The sequence below is a fragment of the Chiloscyllium plagiosum genome, unplaced genomic scaffold, assembly GCF_037043375.1.
Source record: "Chiloscyllium plagiosum isolate Xiang-an unplaced genomic scaffold, Cpla_swu_hap1 HiC_scaffold_31, whole genome shotgun sequence".
Taxonomy (NCBI): Eukaryota; Metazoa; Chordata; class Chondrichthyes; order Orectolobiformes; family Hemiscylliidae; genus Chiloscyllium; species Chiloscyllium plagiosum.
In genome coordinates, this window is record NW_028270169.1 from 43,026,058 (window position 1) to 43,045,325 (window position 19,268).

At 44.8% G+C, this 19,268-nt stretch overlaps 1 protein-coding gene across 1 annotated transcript in view; it reads right to left on the bottom strand.

Moving 5' to 3' along the window:
* fkbp6 (FKBP prolyl isomerase 6) overlaps positions 1-12,123 on the bottom strand; it is a 138,158-nt gene extending 126,035 nt beyond the window's left edge. The window contains exon 1 of the mRNA XM_087977061.1: positions 12,023-12,123. The gene's annotated coding sequence lies outside the window, so the exon portion shown is untranslated. The remainder of the gene's footprint in view (positions 1-12,022) is intronic.
* Positions 12,124-19,268: the final 7,145 nt, after the last annotated feature.

Consider the following 19,268-nt stretch of genomic DNA (forward strand, 5'->3'; position numbering starts at 1 on the left):
TGTTCTCTCCACCAACGCTGCCCGACCTGCAAGTTCCCCCAAAACTTACTGTTTTCATTTCGATTTACGGGCAGTAAAATGGTCTTGATAGTTACCACCAGGTTAACATTTCACCTCAGCCAAATCTCCAGGATTGACCCAGCAATTCAGAACGAACCTCCTGGTCATTGCTGTGAATTATCCGGGAAAAGAAATGGTAAAGGCATTGTAAAACAATTACATTCCTTCTAACACTTCAGAAAATTGTCATACTGTGGTATATTGGAGGTGTGCAACCTGGTAGTTCAAATGTCTAGAACGTGCCCTAACTGGAAGGTTTAGATCACAGATCCTTTGGGATTCTGTCAATTGGTGGCTGTTTCGACTTTATCACAGATTTCAGGCAATTGGGAGTTTTTCTTTTAACTTTCCATTCCAATATGGAAAATCTGAAATGATCTCAGCAGTTGAGTAACTTTCATAGACAGAGAAATATGGGGAGAAAAACATTAAGCTAGCTTTTGCCTGAAGAAATCTCTCAATTCCACTCCCCTCCCCTGAGCTCATACCAAGTCATAGAATCAGAGAGATGTACAGCACAGAAACAGACCCTTCGGTCCAACCTGTCCATGCTGGCCAGATATTCCAACCCAGTCTAGTCCTACCTGCCAGCACCCGGCCCATATCCCTCCAAACCCTTTGTATATACCCATCCAAATGCCTTTTAAATGATGTAATTGTACCAGCCTCCACCACATCCTCTGGCAGCTCATTCCATACATGTACCACCCTCTATGAGAAAAAGTTGCCCCTTGGGTCTCTTTTATATCTTTCCCCTCTCACCCTAAACCTTTGCCCTCTGGTTCTGGACTCCCCCACCCCAGGGAAAAAAACTTTGTCCATTTACCATATCCATGCCCCTCATGATTTTATAAACTGCTATAAGGTCACCCCTCAGCCTCTGATGCTCCAGGGAAAACAGCCCCAACCTGTTCAGCCTCTCCCTATAGCTCAAACCCTCTAACCCTGGCTACATCCTTGTAAATCTTTTCTGAACCCTTTCAAGTTTCACAACATTCTTCTGACAGGAAGGAGACCAGAATTGCACGCAATATTCCAACAGTGGCCTGTACAGCCACAACATGACCTCCCAACTCCTGTACTCAATACTCTGACCAATAAAGGAAAGCATACCAAACACCACCTTCACTATCCTATCTACCTGCGACTCCACTTTCAAGGAGCTATGAACCTGCACTCCAAAGTCTCTTTGTTCAGCAACACTCCCTAGGACCTTACCATTAAGTGTATAAATCCTGCTAAGATTTGCTTTCCCAAAATGCAGCACCGCACATTTATCGAAATTAAACTCCATCTGCTACTTCTCAACCCATTGGCCCATCTGGTCAAGATCCTGTTGTAATCTGAGGTAACCCTCTTCGCTGTCCACTACACCTCCAATTTTGGTGTCATCTGCAAACTTACTAACTGTACCTCTTATGCTCGCATGCAAATCATTTATGTAAATGACAAAAAGTAGAGGACCCAGCACCGATCCTTGTGGCACTCCACTGGTCACAGGCCTCCAGTCTGAAAAACAACCCTCCACCACCACCCCTCTGTCTTCTACCTTTGAGCCAGTTCCGTGTCCAAATGGCTAGTTTTCCTGTATTCTGTGAGATCTAACCTTGCTAATCAGTCTCCCAAGGGGAACCTTGCCGAATGCCTTACTGAAGTCCATATAGATCACATCTACCCCTCTACCCTCATCAATCCTCTTTATTACTTCTTCAAAGAACTCAATCAAGATTGTGAGACATGATTTCCCACGCACAAAGCCATGTTGACTATCCCTAATCCGTCCTTGTCTTTCCAAATACATGTACATCCTGTCCCTCAGGATTCCCTCCAACAACTTGCCCACCACCGACATCAGGCTCACTGGTCTATAAATCTCTGGCTTGTCCTTACCATCCTTCTTAAACAGTGGCACCATGTTAGCCAACCTTCAGTGTTCCGGCACCTCTCCTGTAACTATCGATAATACAAATATCTCAGCAAGATGCTCAGCAATTACTTCCCTCGCTTCCCACAGAGTACTAGGGTACATCTGATCAGATCCTGGGGATTTATCCACCTTTATGCATTTCAAGACATTGAGCACCACCTCTTCTGTAATATGGACATTTTTCAAGGTGTCACCATCTATTTCCCTTCATTCCAAATCTTCCATATCCTTCTCCACAGTAAATACTGATACAAAATACTGGTGTAGTATCTCCCCCATCTCCTGTGGCTCCACACAAAGGGCACCTTGCTGATCTTTGAGGGCTCCTATTCTCTCCCTAGTTACCCTTTTGTCCTTGATGTATTTGTAAAAACTCTTTGGATTCTCCTTAACTCTATTTGCCAAAGCTATCTCATGTCCCCTTTTTGCCCTCCTGATTTCCCTCTTAAGCATACTCCTACTGCCTTTATATTCTGCTAAGGATTCACTTGATCTAACCTGTCTATTCCGGATATATGCTTCCTTCTTTTCCTTAAGCAAACCCTCAATTTCTTTAGTCATCCAGTATTCCCTATACCTACCAGCCTTCCCTTTCACAGGAATATACTTTCTCTGGATTCTTGTTATCTCATTTCTGAAGGCTTCCCATTTTCCAGCCGTCCCTTTACCTGCGAACATCTGCCCCCAATCAGCATTTGAAGGTTTTTGCCTAATGCCCGTCACAATTGGCCTTCCTCCAATTTCGAACTTCAACTTTTAGATCTGGCCTATCCTTTCCCATCACTATTTTAAAACTAATAGAATTATGGAATGCTCTCTTATCTTCTGGAAGACTCTGTTACAATCACTGCCTTTTATCAGCGACGATTTCTTGAAGTGGATTGGAGGTTTTAAGAAACAAAAAGACTTAGCTCCTGATCTCTGGCTGCCCACAGGCTGCACAGTGCACTGCAATTCTCTCCACTGTATCACACTGCAGTGGCAGACAGCCAATGGAGGAAGGATATTAATGATTCCTCTTGACCTCTTCTACTCTTTGTACAGTACAGCTCTCAGCTGGAACCTGAACATGCAATAATGTGGAGTTTCTGCTTGATTATGCGGTATTTTTCAGAGCACATTTGACCAAAAGCAGTGTCAGGCAGTAGTGACCCCAAGAACAGATTTTGAACAAACGTAGACTGTTTAACTCTGGAAATGATCGTAGTCACGTCCAATCCCCACAAAAACCAGTTCCCACGGATGTATGCTTTCCATTCCATTTGGGGTTTGACATTCTGCTGAGAGCGACATGTGGATTCAAGTAATAACCATGAAGGAGGTAAATGGCTCAGGAAGGAGGCCCACACTACATGAATATCATTAACTGTTTCTCGGACAGTAAACAGGGCTTCCAAAAAAACTTTGCCCCGCTCTGTTCCCCACTGAAAGCCTGAGAGTTTCCGCCAGCCCTGATTGAGAACCGGAGGGGATGGTCACTGCGAGGGAGCAGCCACCTGTTAGAGAGGGGGGTAACCGCCTGCTTGGCGTGGGGTTGGGGGGGATTCCTGCCTGTTAGTTGGGGGGGGGTGGGGCAAACCCACCTGCTTTGGGATGGGAGGGGTACCCACTTGACTGAGGGGGTGACCCACCTGTTTGGGGGAGGGGGGGGGGGGGGGGGGGGGGGGGAGGGGGAGACCCACCTAGTAAAGGTGGGGCAAAGCTACAAGATTTACCTGGTGCTCCAGGATGACGATTGGTGAGTCAGAGCTCACACGTCCACAATTTCAGCTCATGGTCCTACTTAGGGTCCCGCCCTCACTTTGGAAAGCCCAGTTTTAGGAGCTAAAGACTTACAGGGACTGAACATAAATGTTAACAGTTTGTATTAACGTTGCAAATGATACCCATCACAGTAAGCATAACAGAGCAGGGCTTGGAGACAGTCTTCTTCAATCAGAGATCAATTCTTTATGACCAGACAGGACATGTGCTTAGTAGTTGATAGAGTAATGGTACCATTTCTCAGCTATTTCCCTGCCCCACCTCTCCCAAATCACTACCCCCATAAATGATGGACACAGCCTCCACCACCTCCCCTGTCGGCCTCTGTTCTTCACAGGGATAGTCCTCAGGAGAGTTTCACCAACCTCCTCCTCGAAATATATGCACAGCTTTTTAGCTTCAGGTCTCTGAATCAAAAGGAACAGTAGACTGAAGAGGATGTGATAAACTGTCCGTCTCTTGCGCTCAAAGGGATCAATGCCATGGTATTCCCACGGTCATGTTGGGAAGACAGAGCAGCATTGGTTCTCTGAGTGGTACAGCCAGGGACCATATCCTCAAGACAATGTGAGATACTGTCCGACCGTATCGCATCACTGCAGCCTGGCCTGAAACCTGAAAATTCCAAGGGGCCTCTGGTATATCTGCTGGAGGCCACCAAGAGATCATCAGTAATGTCAATGTGATGATGTTGTTGGAGAAGCAGTGCCACAGGATAGAGATATCATGAGCAGACTCAGACTAGCTATCAACACAGTATGGGTGTAATGGTGGGGGGGTACCCAAGTTCAGACAGATGAACAAAGGGGTCTTACCATACATGCTGTGCCACGGGTTAGCAAGATCATAAAAGTTATTAACACAAGCCCCATGTTTTAATTTTGGAGGGACAGAATTTAGGGTAAAAACCCACTAAATTAAACAAAACCTATTATAACCTTGGTTAGACCATTATACTATATGTAGTACCTCACCATATTATTCAAAAAAGGGTATGAAGGAAATGAAAAGGATACATTTATAATAAGTGGGTGGATTTCTAGGCCAGGTTCCTAGAGTGACAGAGTGGGCGGCACGGTGGCACAGTGGTTAGCACTGCTGCCTCACAGCACCAGAGACCCGGGTTCAATTCCCGCCTCAGGCGACTGACTGTGTGGAGTTTGCACGTTTTCCTCGTGTCTGCGTGGGTTTCCTCCGGGCGCTCCGGTTTCCTCCCACCATCCAAAGATGTGCAGGGTCAGGTGAATTGGCCATACTAAATTGCCTGTAGTGTTAGGTTAGGGGTAAATGTTGGGGTATGGGTGGGTTTCGCTTTGGCGGGTCGGTGTGGACTTGTTGGGCCGAAGGGCCTGTTTCCACACTGTAATGTAATCTAAATCTAAATCTAAATCTAAAAATCTCATCTGATGGCGCAGTGGCTAGCACTGCTGCCTCACAGTGCCAGACACCCAGGTTCGATTCCAGCCTTGGGTGAACGTCTGTGTGGAGTTTGCATGTTCTCCCTGTGTCTGCGTGGGTTTCCTGAGTGCTCTAGTTTCCTCCCACAGTCCAAATTTGCAGATGGGGTGGGGGTCTGGGTGAGATGCAATTCTAAAGGGTCAGCGCAGACTCAGTGGGCTGATGGCCCTTTCCCACTGTCGGGATTTGATGTCCATTGGCAAATTTTAAGCAGTTAAAGGTTGTACAACTCCCCAACATCTTGGGCTAAACTTCCATCTGCTTCCCCTGGAGAGTTCATGGACATCCACAATAGAAGGTCAGCAGTCTGGAACTATTCCCTTCACCTGTGATGGTAGCAAACTGCATGAGCATCAAATGTAATCAGCATCTCTGGATTCTGGGTGGTATCGTTGCAATTGCCATGGTACTCAGCCATGTTGGCAGGTGTCTGAGGTCAGTTTTAACCATCAATGGAAGGCCTGAGATGTACAGTCAAAATTTCTTCAATGCCCACTTTCCCCATCACTGTTTGGATTAGCGGGAACCTCTGGATCTCAATGGAGACACATCGCCGTATTCCATCACAATGGCTTTGGAATTACTATTGCCCAAAGTCCTGTGGATGACGGCTCTGCTATCATTGGAAGTTTGGGATCATGACATGCTTAGATCTCTAACAATATCAGCATTTGGCCAACTTCTTAAAAATCCATTTACTGGATAAGGGTATCATTGACTCGCTGTTGCTCATCTAAGAAAGTGGTTAAGAATCAACCACATTGCTGTGGGTCTGGAGTCACTAGTAGTCCAGACTAGGTAAGGATGGCTGTTTCCTTCCCTAAAAGGACATTAGTAAACCAGATGGGTTTTTCCTACCAACGAGACTTTGACCGAATTCAAATTACACATTCTACCATGTTGATATTTGGAAACATATCCCCAGAACATTACCATGATCTCTGGAATAATATTCTGGCGATAGTACCACTCACTGACTTGTTTACCGCTGATGCTCAGTTTCTGATGCCTGATCTTATTTCAAACATTTCCTGATTGCTTCCTACATATTTACTTGGGCTAAGTGGAGTAAGAATCTTCCCACCTGGTTCAACATATCCAGAAATTGCTGGGAGCTGTGCAAGATTTCTAGGTAGTGGAAATTTCCCGATGGCTTTTATCTTGCGAGAGTCTGCTGTGATCCCTGGTGCCTAGAAAACACGAGACAAACTGTTCATCATTAGCTTTGAAAATCCACATTGTTAAGCCTCTTGTTGCATTTCCAAGAGTCCCATGTCCTTTTGTTCTTCAGTGGAACCAAGGAATAGGAACATTGTCTGTGTGACAAGTGACACCTTCCTTACGTTCTGGGAGATTGGGCACAGTCTTGGTGGAAATTCTCCAGTGCAGACAGGATTCCAAAATGCAGACTATTTTAACAATATCCAAAGGGGTTTAATGAAGGGTGGTTCAAAGTTTGGACTTATCTAGCAGGTGTTGTTAGAATCGGTTTCTTGCATCCAACTTGGTGAAGATTGTGCTGTCCAAGGGTCTAGATATCATTGGCTGTGTTTTTCATTGTATTGCCTTGTTCAAATGTATTACGCTGATGTAAATTTCCATTGGTCTATTCATGTTGAGAATGGCACTGCAGCAGAATGCTACAAGGGTGACTCTGAGGGAGAAAGAGAGACCTTGCAAAGTGTGAACCAGCAGCAAGTTTTGGCATCAGTCTTCAGTGTGATCCAGTGTACAGTGTTCAGTTTTCCTGTGCTTCTGAAGAGCTTTGATTTAAATTGATTTGCTGGTTTCAGTTTGTAGCCATCTTTCACTCAAGGCTTCAATGTCCTCCTTATGAAAAGGCTTCCCTGCTTAGCGGTGACTATAACGGTTGCAGCTAGCAGTGTCGAGATCTCTGTGTCTTAACATTTCTGACTTGGAGGTGGATTTTTCCCCAGGCCTTGATATTTGACAGGAAGGCTGCAGGCTAATTCTTTGCAGTAATTTATGTCCATCTGATAGAAGTGAGTACAGCTCCTGACTCGAATTTAGAGTCAGCACAGCATCTGCTGAGCTTGATGTTAACAGTCCAATATTGATTTTCATTCTCTGACTTTCTCGAGAGAAGCAATTTCTTGTGTCATGGTTCCTTCAAAAAGCTTTTGTCTTGTGCTTCTTAAGTAGAACCATAGGAACTGGAGTAGGTCATTCAGCCCCTTGAGCCTGTCCCACTATTCAATGAGATCATGGCTGCTCTGCAGTCTAACTCTATATAACTGCCTTTGGCCCATATCCTTGAATAGCTGATTTTTAAAGATTACATTAGATTAGAATCTCTAGTGTGTGGAAACAGGCCCCTCGGTCCAACAAGTCCACACCGACCCTCCGAAGAGTAACCCACCCAGACCCATTTCCCTCTGACTAATGCACCTAACACTATGGGCAATTTAGCATGGGCAATTCACCTGACCTTTGGACTGTGGGAGGAAACCGGAGCACCTGGAGGAAACCCACGCAAACATGGGGAGGATGTGCGAACTCCAACAGATAATTGCCCGAGGATGGAATCGAACCCGAGTCCCTGGTGCGGTGAGGCAGCAGTTCTAACCACTGCACCACCATGCTGTCGATGTTTTGCTCCACAAAACATTACTGCACATTTAATAATTAATAATTGATCCTCAATCCACTGCCGTTTGTGGAAAAGAGTTCCAAACATCTACCACTGTGTGTGTAGAAATGCTTCCTAATCTCTCTCCTGGACAGTCTCATCCTAAATTTTAGAACTAGAAATGAACTTCCCAATCTGTGGAAATAGTTTATCTTTATCTATCCTGTCTTTTCCTGTTAACATCCTTCAAATCACCTCCTAAGCTTCTAAATTCCACTGAAAACGGTTTGTATAATCACTCCTTATAACTTAACCCTTGAAGCCCAGGCATTATTCTTACATTGCCAAGGCCAATATACCTGTCCCAAGGTGTGACACACAGGTCTGCTCACAGTACTCAGAGTGTGGTCTCACAAGGGTTTTGAATAACTGCAGTACAACTTCAACACCCTTGTACTCTAGATAGGAGGGCCTGTATTCGTTTTAGCTTCCTTGAGTATTTACTGCCCTTATTCATGGCATTTTAAAGATCTACGCACCCAAACCGACAAGTCTCTGTGGACGGGCATTGTATTTATCTGCATACCTTTTAGACAGTGCATGGATTTATATTTTTTCCATTCCAAAATGGATAACCTCACACTTCCTTACACTGAACTCCATCTGCCACAATTTTACCCATTCACTTGGTCTGTCAATATCCCTTTGTAATTTTTACACCATCATCTACACGGTCTGCAATGCTGTCTAACTTGGCATCACCAGCAAACTTGGATTTATGATTTTTAATACTATTATTCAAATAGTTAATAAATAATGCTAAAAACCAGACTAATACATTTAAGAGACATTTGGTTGGGTATATGAATAGGAAAGGTTTGGAGGGTTATGGGCCGGGCGCTGGCAGGTGGGATTAGATTGGGTTGGGATATCTGGTCGGCATGGACAGGTTGGACCGAAGGGTCTGTTTCCATGCTGTACATCTCTATGACTCTAATGTGAGCAATTGAGGTCACTAAAGGCAGTCATTTTAAAATAATAAGATTGCTTCAATCCTATATTTCCAGATGCTATTCTAAAATGACAGCTGTTATCACTGACATGGCTGGGCCTTCTCACCTTTGACCTCTTTGCACCATCACAGGGACCTTATAAAATGGAAGGTGGCACCTTTCCAAAGCACATCCACTGTCGCTGCTGCTTTCAGGCAAATGACCAGCCTCACCTGCCTTTGCTCAGCCAGTCAGAGGTCAGCTACATTCCAGAAAGTTCTTGGGTGGGGTAAGACAGAAATGATTGCTTACCTGAGTTGCAGTCTATGTCTCCCAGGGTGCTGTCTCTGATAGTCACTGGGCTGTCCTAGCAATTTGCCCCCTTGAAGACTGATTGCTTTGTTGGCCTCAACTCCCTTCGTCTGTAGCTCTGGGCATTCCTGGGTTACTCTTCCAGGTTTTTCTTGATGCTTCCCACTGTATTACTGGGTCTGGTCACTGTTTGCCATCGTGACAGAATATTGGGAGGATTTTCTAGGAGCTCCAGACACACAAGGGCTGAACACTGGGCTAATGCACAGTCTTAACATGTATTGGCTACACTGTCTTCTCCCAACAACTCTCAGTCCCATGTCATATGCCAGCATCATAGCTGCCAAGAATGTGCATCAGGAGCTATGGTGACAATATTGATACAATTAGTCCTTCGCTCCACACAATCTGCCGCTTTCCAAATTCCACAGTAAAGTGTGTATTATCTTTTTCAAGTTGGCCGCATGGGCAACTCAGAGTGAGGACTGCAGATGCTCGAGAGTCAGAGTTGAAAAGTGTGGTACTGGATAAGCACAGCAGGTCAGGCAACCTCCAAGCAACTTTCTCTTTTGTTAACTCAGTCTCCTTTTATCTCATCCTTTGTAAATTAACCTTACTGAGACAAACCAAGGGGCAGCTGTATAAAGGAGGGGATGGTGCCAGTAAACCCCCCCCCTTCCCCCCTCACATGGGAGCTTACTGATTTCAGGTATCCGGTCTGGGACTGTAATAACTCGCTCAGGGTCCAGTCAGAACAGTCCTTCATGTCGACAGTACACTGCAAAGCAATTCACTCGCAATGATTTGGAGATGCCTCACCTGATGAAGGAGCAGCGCTCCGAAAGCTAGTGCTTCCAAATAAACCTGCTGGACTATAACCTGGTGTTGTCTGATTTTTAACTCGATAAAGTAATTCGATATCACGCAAGTCAGACAAATGACGAGCACATTCTGCTCTCCTAATCACACCTTGGGACCTCTGATATTCAACTAAACAGAAGGGCCATGCATAATACGTCTGCCATTGGCATCATCTAGCTCGTACTGCACTTAGGTTAGACTCTCAAATCCTGGCAGGAGGCTTAAAAGGCAACCATCTGAACCATCAGACAGAGCACTGTTCAAGTCAGGCTGACGTTAGTGGCTTTTTAAGTTTGCGCAGTAACACTGGTCAACATTAAGAGGAAAGGTTAAAAATCTCTTGCTTTAAAAGCATTGATATCAAATGCATAATTTCCCACTTTGTCCACACACTGAGCATCAAGTACAACCAGATCAGCCACGGGTTAGCTCTCTGATAATGGTACAACAAAGGCAGCCATTATCTGAGCACTTAGCCCCAGCACTGCAGAGTGCCCCCTGCCAATGCAATCTGACATTCTGGACTCTCATATTAAGTCAGGCTGGAAATTTGCATTGAACTCTTTCAGATACAAGTGCGGCCCACTGAAACCGGATCAACATGGAGTCAAACATATTTCATTTCAAATCTTTACAATCAACAGGGAAAGGAGCTACAACTCAAATGTAAAATACAACATTAATTGACATACCAGTTGCTAGGATTAATACCTGAACCAAAAGACCACACATTCCACAGCACAGCACTCGGCTGGTACTGCACACATTCCACAACGCAGCACTCAGCTGGTACTGCACGCATTCCACAACGCAGCACTCAGCTGGTACTGCACGCATTCCACAACGCAGCACTCGGCTGGTACTGCAGACATTCCACAACGCAGCACTCGGCTGGTACTGCACACATTCCACAACGCAGCACTCGGCTGGTACTGTACACATTCCACAACGCAGCACTCGGCTGGTACTGCACACATTCCACAACGCAGCACTCGGCTGGTACTGCACACATTCCACAACGCAGCACTCGGCTGGTATTGCACGCATTCCACAACGCAGCACTCGGCTGGTACTGCACGCATTCCACAACGCAGCACTCGGCTGGTACTGCACACATTCCACAACGCAGCACTCGGCTAGTACTGCACACATTCCACAACGCAGCACTCGGCTAGTACTGCACACATTCCACAACGCAGCACTCGGCTGGTACTGCACACATTCCACAACGCAGCACTCGGCTGGTACTGCATACATTCCACAACGCAGCACTCAGCTGGTATTGCATACATTCCACAACGCAGCACTCGGCTGGTACTGCACACATTCCACAACGCAGCACTCGGCTGGTACTGCACACATTCCACAACGCAGCACTCGGCTAGTACTGCACACATTCCACAACGCAGCACTCGGCTAGTACTGCACACATTCCACAACGCAGCACTCGGCTGGTACTGCACACATTCCACAACACAGCACTCGGCTGGTACTGCACACATTCCACAACACAGCCCTCAGCTAGTACTGCACACATTCCACAATGCAGCACTCGGCTAGTACTGCACACATTCCACAACGCAGCACTCGGCTAGTACTGCACACATTCCACAACGCAGCACTCGGCTAGTACTGCACACATTCAACAACGCAGCACTCGGCTAGTACTGCACACATTCCACAACACAGCCCTCAGCTAGTACTGCACACATTCCACAATGCAGCACTCGGCTAGTACTGCACACATTCAACAACGCAGCCCTCAGCTAGTACTGCACACATTCCACAACGCAGCACTCGGCTAGTACTGCACACATTCCACAACGCAGCACTCGGCTAGTACTGCACACATTCCACAACGCAGCCATCAGCTAGTACTGCACACATTCCACAACACAGCCCTCAGCTAGTACTGCACACATTCCACAACGCAGCACTCGGCTAGTACTGCATACGTTCCACAACACAGTCCTCAGCTAGTACTGCACACATTCCACAACGCAGCCCTCAGCTAGCACGGCACTCATTCCTCAACGCAGCACTCGGCTAGTACTGTACCTTGGTTACACTCTCAAATCTTGGTGTGAGGTTGAACTAGCAACTCTCTGAACCACAGGAGACAGCACTGTTGATGTCAGGCTGATGTTACTGGGTTTTTAAGTTGGCTTGGTAATATATTTTTCAAAATTCATTCAAAGGATGTAGATGTCACTAGCAAGGCCAGTATTTATTGCCCATCCCTAATTGGCCAGAGGGTAAGTAAGAGTTAACCACTTAACTGCACATCTAAAGTCATATGTAGGCCTGATTAGGTAAGAATGACAGATTTTCTCTCCTGAAGGGCTTTTCTGACAATCAACAATGGCTTCATGATCATCAGTAGTTTCTTAATCTCACATTTTCTGTTGAATTCAAATTCCACCATCTGCCTTGGCAGAATTCGAACCCAAGTCCTCAGAACCTTAATTGAGTTTTTGGATTAACAGTGTAGTGAGAATACCACTAGGCCATTGTCTCCTCATTATTGGTCAATATTAGATGTTAACACAAATACCAGCATTTGCAGCCCAATTGGATTTAGGGTGGGGTCCTGCATATTGGTCACATGTCACTAAAGTACTGCTTTTTAAAATCAGATTATGCCAGAATCCATCAGAAAAGAAAAAAGTTATTATGAGTACACAGTGATACTGTGAACATCACTGAAACCAATTTGTCAGGACTTGTAGAATTGATATCTCAGCATCCAGGAAATGTATCTCCCCAGCTTGTTGTGATTACCATTAAGTTGTAAGCATCAAATAAAATAGTGAAAGGAGAAGTACACAATGGTTCCCCTACTCTACCCTACATTTAATGACAATTTCAGAAAATTATACCACCGTCTGCCTGGCTTTTTCAGACAACCAGAAACTCACTCTCAGAACCAGAGTTTCTCACATAGTAGGCTGCAGCTGGACAGAAACCTAACCACAGCCAGCAGCAGCTCCCAATACACACAGGAGCTGACTGCAGCCTGTCAGTCACAAACCTTGATGTTAAATACAACATCAGTGCAAACCTCCCTGCTAGCTTACTACCCAACACACTGACAGAGCAAATACATCAAACTGCAGGACAGCATCTCCCTACTTCCCACCTTCAGCTGCAGCCTGTGCATGTGACCACCTGCTCCATTTCCATTAGTCAGACAATTTGGGAGGTTGTATCAAAATGCAAATGAAACATAGCTCCAACCAGAATGCAAACTATAATCTGAAATATTATTTGTTTCTTGGGCGGGGGACACGATTAAAAGTTAATTAAATAACCATGACCTTTGAACCGGAGGTCAAATGTGCATGACATAATAGTGCCTCCCAGAGGTGACTGTGAGTGTTGCTGGTTTTCTGTTCAGTAAATGCACTGTATAGAATCATATATATTCATCACATAAGCAGATTTTCTTTAAGTGAGAGCTTCCTTTCCTGCAGATCACAGAATTATTCCAGTGCAATTTGCACTGGCTCTCTGAGCATTTTAACTTTTTGTACCAATCAAAACTCAAAAAGGGATCATGCTGTAAGGTTGAGTGAAATAGGAGTTGATGGGAAGGGTGTGGGCAGTAACAAATTAAAAATACTGTGAATGCACAAAGCATTAGAAATAAGCTGGATGAGCTTGAGGCTCTTTTGGAAATTGGCAGATGCAATATTGTGGGGATAACTGAGATGTGGCTTCAAGTGGACAGGGCCTGGGAAATGAATATTCAAGGCTACACGTGCTATCGTAAGGACAGACTGACGGGCAGAGGGGGTGGGGTGGCCATGTTGGTAAGGGATGATATTCAGTCCCTTACGCAGGGGGACCAAGAATCAGGGGATGTAGAGTCAGTGTGGATACAGCTGAGAAATTCTAAGGGTAAAAAGACCCTCTTGGGAGTTATCTACAGGCCCCCAAACAGTAGTCTGGATGTAGGGTGTAAGTTGAGTCAGGAGCTGAAATTGGCCTGTCGCAAAGATGCTACTACAGTTGTTATGGGGGATTTCAACATGCAGGTAGACTGGAGAATCAGGATGGTATTGGACCTCAAGAAAGAGACTTTGTGGAGTGCCTCTGAGATGGATTCTTAGAACAGCTGGTGCTGGAGCCTACCAGGGAGAAGGCAATTCTGGATCTGGTATTGTGCAACGAACCAGAATTGACCAGGGAGCTTGAAGTGAAGGAGCCATTGGGAAGTAGTGACCATAATACAATAAGCTTCAATCTGCAATTTGAGAGGGAGAGGGTACAATCGGAAGTGACAATATTTCAGTTGAATAAAGGGAACTATGGAGCTATGAGGGAGGAGCTGATCAAAGTTCAATGGTGCAATACCTTAGCAGGGATGACAGTGGAGGAACAATGGCAGATATTTCTGTGTATAATGCAGAAGTTGCAGGATCAGTTCATTCCAAAAAGGAAGAAAGATCCTATGAGGAGGCATTGGTGGCCGTGGCTGACGAGGGAAGTTAAGAAACATATAAAGTCAAAAGAGAAAAAGTATAACATAGCAAAGATACGTGGGAAATCAGAGGACTGGGAAGCTTTTAAAGAACAACAGAGGATTACTAAGAAGGAAATACGCAGAGAAAAAAATGAGGTACGAAGGTAAACTGGCCAAAAATATAAAGGAGGATAGTAAAAGCTTTTTTAGGTATGTGAAAGGCAAAAAAATGGTTAAGACTAAAATTGGGCCCTTGAAGACAGAAACGGGAATATATTACGGGGAGCAAAGAAATGGCAGAAGAATTGAATTGGTACTTCAGATCTGTGTTCACTGGGGAAGACACAAGCAATCTCCCTGAGGTAACAGTGGCTGAAGGACCTGAACTTAAGGGAATTTATATTTGCCAGGAATTGGTGTTGAGGAGACTGTTAGGTCTGAAGGCTGATAAGTCCCCGGGGCCTGGTGGTCTACATCCCAGGGTACTGAAGGAGGTGGCTCGAGAAATCGTGGATGCGTTGGTGATTATTTTCCAGAGTTCGATAGATTCGGGATCAGTTCCTGCGGATTGGAGGGTGGCTAATGTTGTACCACTTTTTAAGAAAGGTGGGAGAGAGAAAGCAGGAAATTATAGACCAGTTAGTCTGACCTCAGTGGTGGGAAAGATGCTGGAGTCTATTATAAAGGATGAAATTACGACACATCTGGATAGTAGTAACAGGATAGGTCAGTGTCAGCGTGGATTTATGAAGGGGAAATCATGCTTGACTACTTTTCTGGAATTTTTTGAGGATGTAATTCTGAAGATGGACGAGGGAGATCCATTAGATGTAGTGTACCTGGACTTTCAGAAAGCTTTTGATAAAGTCCCACATAGGAGGTTAGTGAGCAAAATTAGGGCGCATGTTATTGGGGGCAAAGTACTAACTTGGATTGAAAGTTGGCTGGCTGACAGGAAACAAAGGGTAGTGATAAATGGCTCCATTTCAGAATGGCAGGAAGTGACCAGTGGGGTACCGCAGGGATCAGTGCTGGGATCGCAGCTTTTTACAATATATGTTAATGATATAGAAGATGGTATTAGTAATAATATTAGCAAATTTGCTGATGATACAAAGCTGGGTGGCAGGGTGAAATGTGAGGAGGATGTTAGGAGATTATAGGGTGACCTGGACAGGTTAGGTGAGTGGTCAGATGCATGGCAGATGCAGTTTAATGTGGATAAATGTATGGTTATCCACTTTGGTGGCAAGAACAGGAAGGCAGATTACTACCGAAATGGAATCAATTTAGGTAAAGGGGCAGTACAGAGAGATCTGGGTGTTCTTGTACACCAGTCAATGAAGGTAAGCATGCAGGTACAGCAGGTAGTGAAGAAGGCTAATAGCATGCTGGCCTTCATAACAAGAGGGATTGAGTATAGAGGCAAAGAGGTTCTTCTGCAGCTGTACAGGGCCCTGGTGAGACCACATTTGGAGTATTGTGTGCAGTTCTGGTCCCCAAATTTGAGGAAAGACATTCTGGCTATTGAGGGAGTGCAGGTTCATGAGGTCAATTCCTAGAATGGTGGCAGGTCAGGCAGCATCCAAGGAACAGGAGAATCGACGTTTCAGGCATAAGCCCTTCTTCAGGCTTATGCCCGAAACGTCGATTCTCCTGTTCCTTGGATGCTGCCTGACCTGCTGCGCTTTTCCAGCAACACATTTTCAGCTCTGATCTCCAGCATCTGCAGTCCTCACTTTCTCCTGGAATGGTGGGACTACCTTATCCTGAAAGACTGGAGCAACTGGGCTTGGATACCCTTGAGTTTAGAAGACTGAGAGGGGATCTGATTGAGACGTATAAGATTATTAAAGGATTGGACACTCTGGAGGCAGGAAACATGTTTACGCTGATGGGTGAGTGCCGAACCAGAGGACACAGCTTAAAAATACGGGGTAGACCATTTAGGACAGAGATGAGGAGAAACTTCTTCACCCAGAGAGTGGTGGCTGTGTGGAATGCTCTGCCCCAGAGGGTAGTGGAGGCCCAGTCTCTGGATTCATTTAAGAAAGAGTTGGATAGCGCTCTCAAGGGTAGTGGAATCAAGGGTTATGGAGATAAGGCAGGAACAGGATACTGATTAAGGATGATCAGCCATGATCATATTGAATGGTGGTGCAGGCTCGAAGGGCAGAATGGCCTACTCCTGCACCTATTGTCTATTGTCTAATCTCCTGCCTTCTCCCTAACCCTGAGCATTATTTTTTAAAAATAGAAACATCCAATATGCCTCGATTGAATTATCTCCCCCTCACTTACTGGCAGTACAATCCCTACCCTAAAGAGTTAGACTCATAGTGATGTACAGTAGAGAAACAGACCCTTCAGTCCAACTCATCCATGCTGACCAGATATCCTAAATTAGATTAGATTAGATTACTTTACAGTGTGGAAACAGGCCCTTTGGCCCAACAAGTCCACACCGACCCGCCGAAGCGCAAACCACCCTTACCCCTACATTTACCCCTTACCTAACACTACGGACAATTTAGCATGGCCAATTCACCTGACCTGCACATCTTTGGAACTGTGGGAGGAAACCAGAGCACCCGGAGGAAACCCACGCAGACACGGGGAGAATGTGCAAACTCCACACAGTCAGTCGCCTGAGGCGGGAATTGAACCCGGGTCTCTGGCGCTGTGAGGCAGCAGTGCTAACCACTGTGCCACCGTGCCGCCCAGTCCCATTTGCCAGCACTTGGCCCATATCCCTCCAAACCCTTTCTATTCATATACCTATCCAGATACCTTTTTAATGTTGTAATTGTACCAGCCTGTTCGAAGAGGGGTTCTCTCATCTTGCATTTGCTTCTTCAGCAAAATAATTGAAATCTGTGCTCTCTGGTTAGCAATTCTCTATCCACTCTCAGATTTTAAAACTTCCCATCAAATCTCCTCTTAGTCTTCGGCAGGTCCTCTCCCAGCGAGAGCTACTCATACAATCGTCGTCATAATGTTGCGATCAGTCAGTGATGCCAACACATTTACAGCTGGAGTAAATCAGAGTGAAAATGAAGCGTAACTCAGCAAAGGGTGAGAAATGAATGGAGAATGAATCACAGGCTTATTTCACAGACTGGCTCCGAAGATTCCGACAGACTCTCCATTCGCTCTGATGACGTCAACAATGCAAACTACCCAAACAAAAAAAAAGGACAAAAAAAAAGGAATGGACAAAGATGAACAAAATATTAAGGTTTAAGTTCACACCCTCCACACAATTTGATCTGTTTTCCCATGAACTTTAGGCTGAAGAACAGGACAATGATCAAATTGTCCTGGAAATTAATGTCTGTTCAATATTGGGTTGGATGGAGCTGGCAGTGTGTGTTGTAATCTCACAATGTTCAACAAGCCATTTACCTCAACTTTTAAGACATTTTATGCTATTGGCTGTGGTCAAACAAAATGAAAGATCAGTCAAAATTTTGTGCAGAGCCAATATGGGTGTCGGAGCACAGAATGAATATCGGATATGAAGATTTGTGTCCAGTGCTGCAGATGAACTTTGATGAGCTACGCTGGGGATGGAGATGAGGTTTGATGATTTGTATAGGGGTGGAGATGAGGTTTGATGATTTGTATTGGAGTGGAGATGAGGTTTGATGATTTGTATAGGGGTGGAGATGATGTTTGATGATTTGTATTGGAGTGGAGATGAGGTTTGATGATTTGTATTGGAGTGGAGATGATGTTTGATGATTTGTATAGGGGTGGAGATGATGTTTGATGATTTGTATTGGAGTGGAGATGAGGTTTGATGATTTGTATTGGAGTGGAGATGAGGTTTGATGATTTGTATAGGGGTGGAGATGATGTTTGATGATTTGTATTGGAGTGGAGATGAGGTTTAATGATTTGTATTGGAGTGGAGATGATGTTTGATGATTTGTATAGGGGTGGAGATGATGTTTGATGATTTGTATTGGAGTGGAGATGATGTTTGATGATTTGTATTGGGGTGGAGATGAGGTTTGATGATTTGTATTGGGGTGGAGATGAGGTTTGATGATTTGTATTGGAGTGGAGATGATGTTTGATGATTTGTATTGGAGTGGAGATGAGGTTTGATGATTTGTATTGGGGTGGAGATGAGGTTTGATGATTTGTATTGGAGTGGAGATGATGTTTGATGATTTGTATTGGAGTGGAGATGAGGTTTGATGATTTGTATTGGAGTGGAGATGAGGTTTGATGATTTGTATTGGGGTGGAGATGAGGTTTGATGATTTGTATAGGGGTGGAGATGAGGTTTGATGATTTGTATTGGGGTGGAGATGAGGTTTGATGATTTGTATTGGAGTGGAGATGAGGTTTGATGATTTGTATTGGAGTGGAGATGAGGTTTGATGATTTGTATTGGAGTGGAGATGATGTTTGATGATTTGTATTGGAGTGGAGATGATGTTTGATGATTTGTATAGGGGTGGAGATGAGGTTTGATGATTTGTATTGGAGTGGAGATGAGGTTTGATGATTTGTATTGGAGTGGAGATGAGGTTTGATGATTTGTATTGGGGTGGAGATGAGGTTTGATGATTTGTATAGGGGTGGAGATGAGGTTTGATGATTTGTATTGGAGTGGAGATGAGGTTTGATGATTTGTATTGGAGTGGAGATGAGGTTTGATGATTTGTATTGGAGTGGAGATGATGTTTGATGATTTGTATTGGAGTGGAGATGATGTTTGATGATTTGTATTGGGGTGGAGATGAGGTTTGATGATTTGTATAGGGGTGGAGATGAGGTTTGATGATTTGTATTGGAGTGGAGATGAGGTTTGATGATTTGTATAGG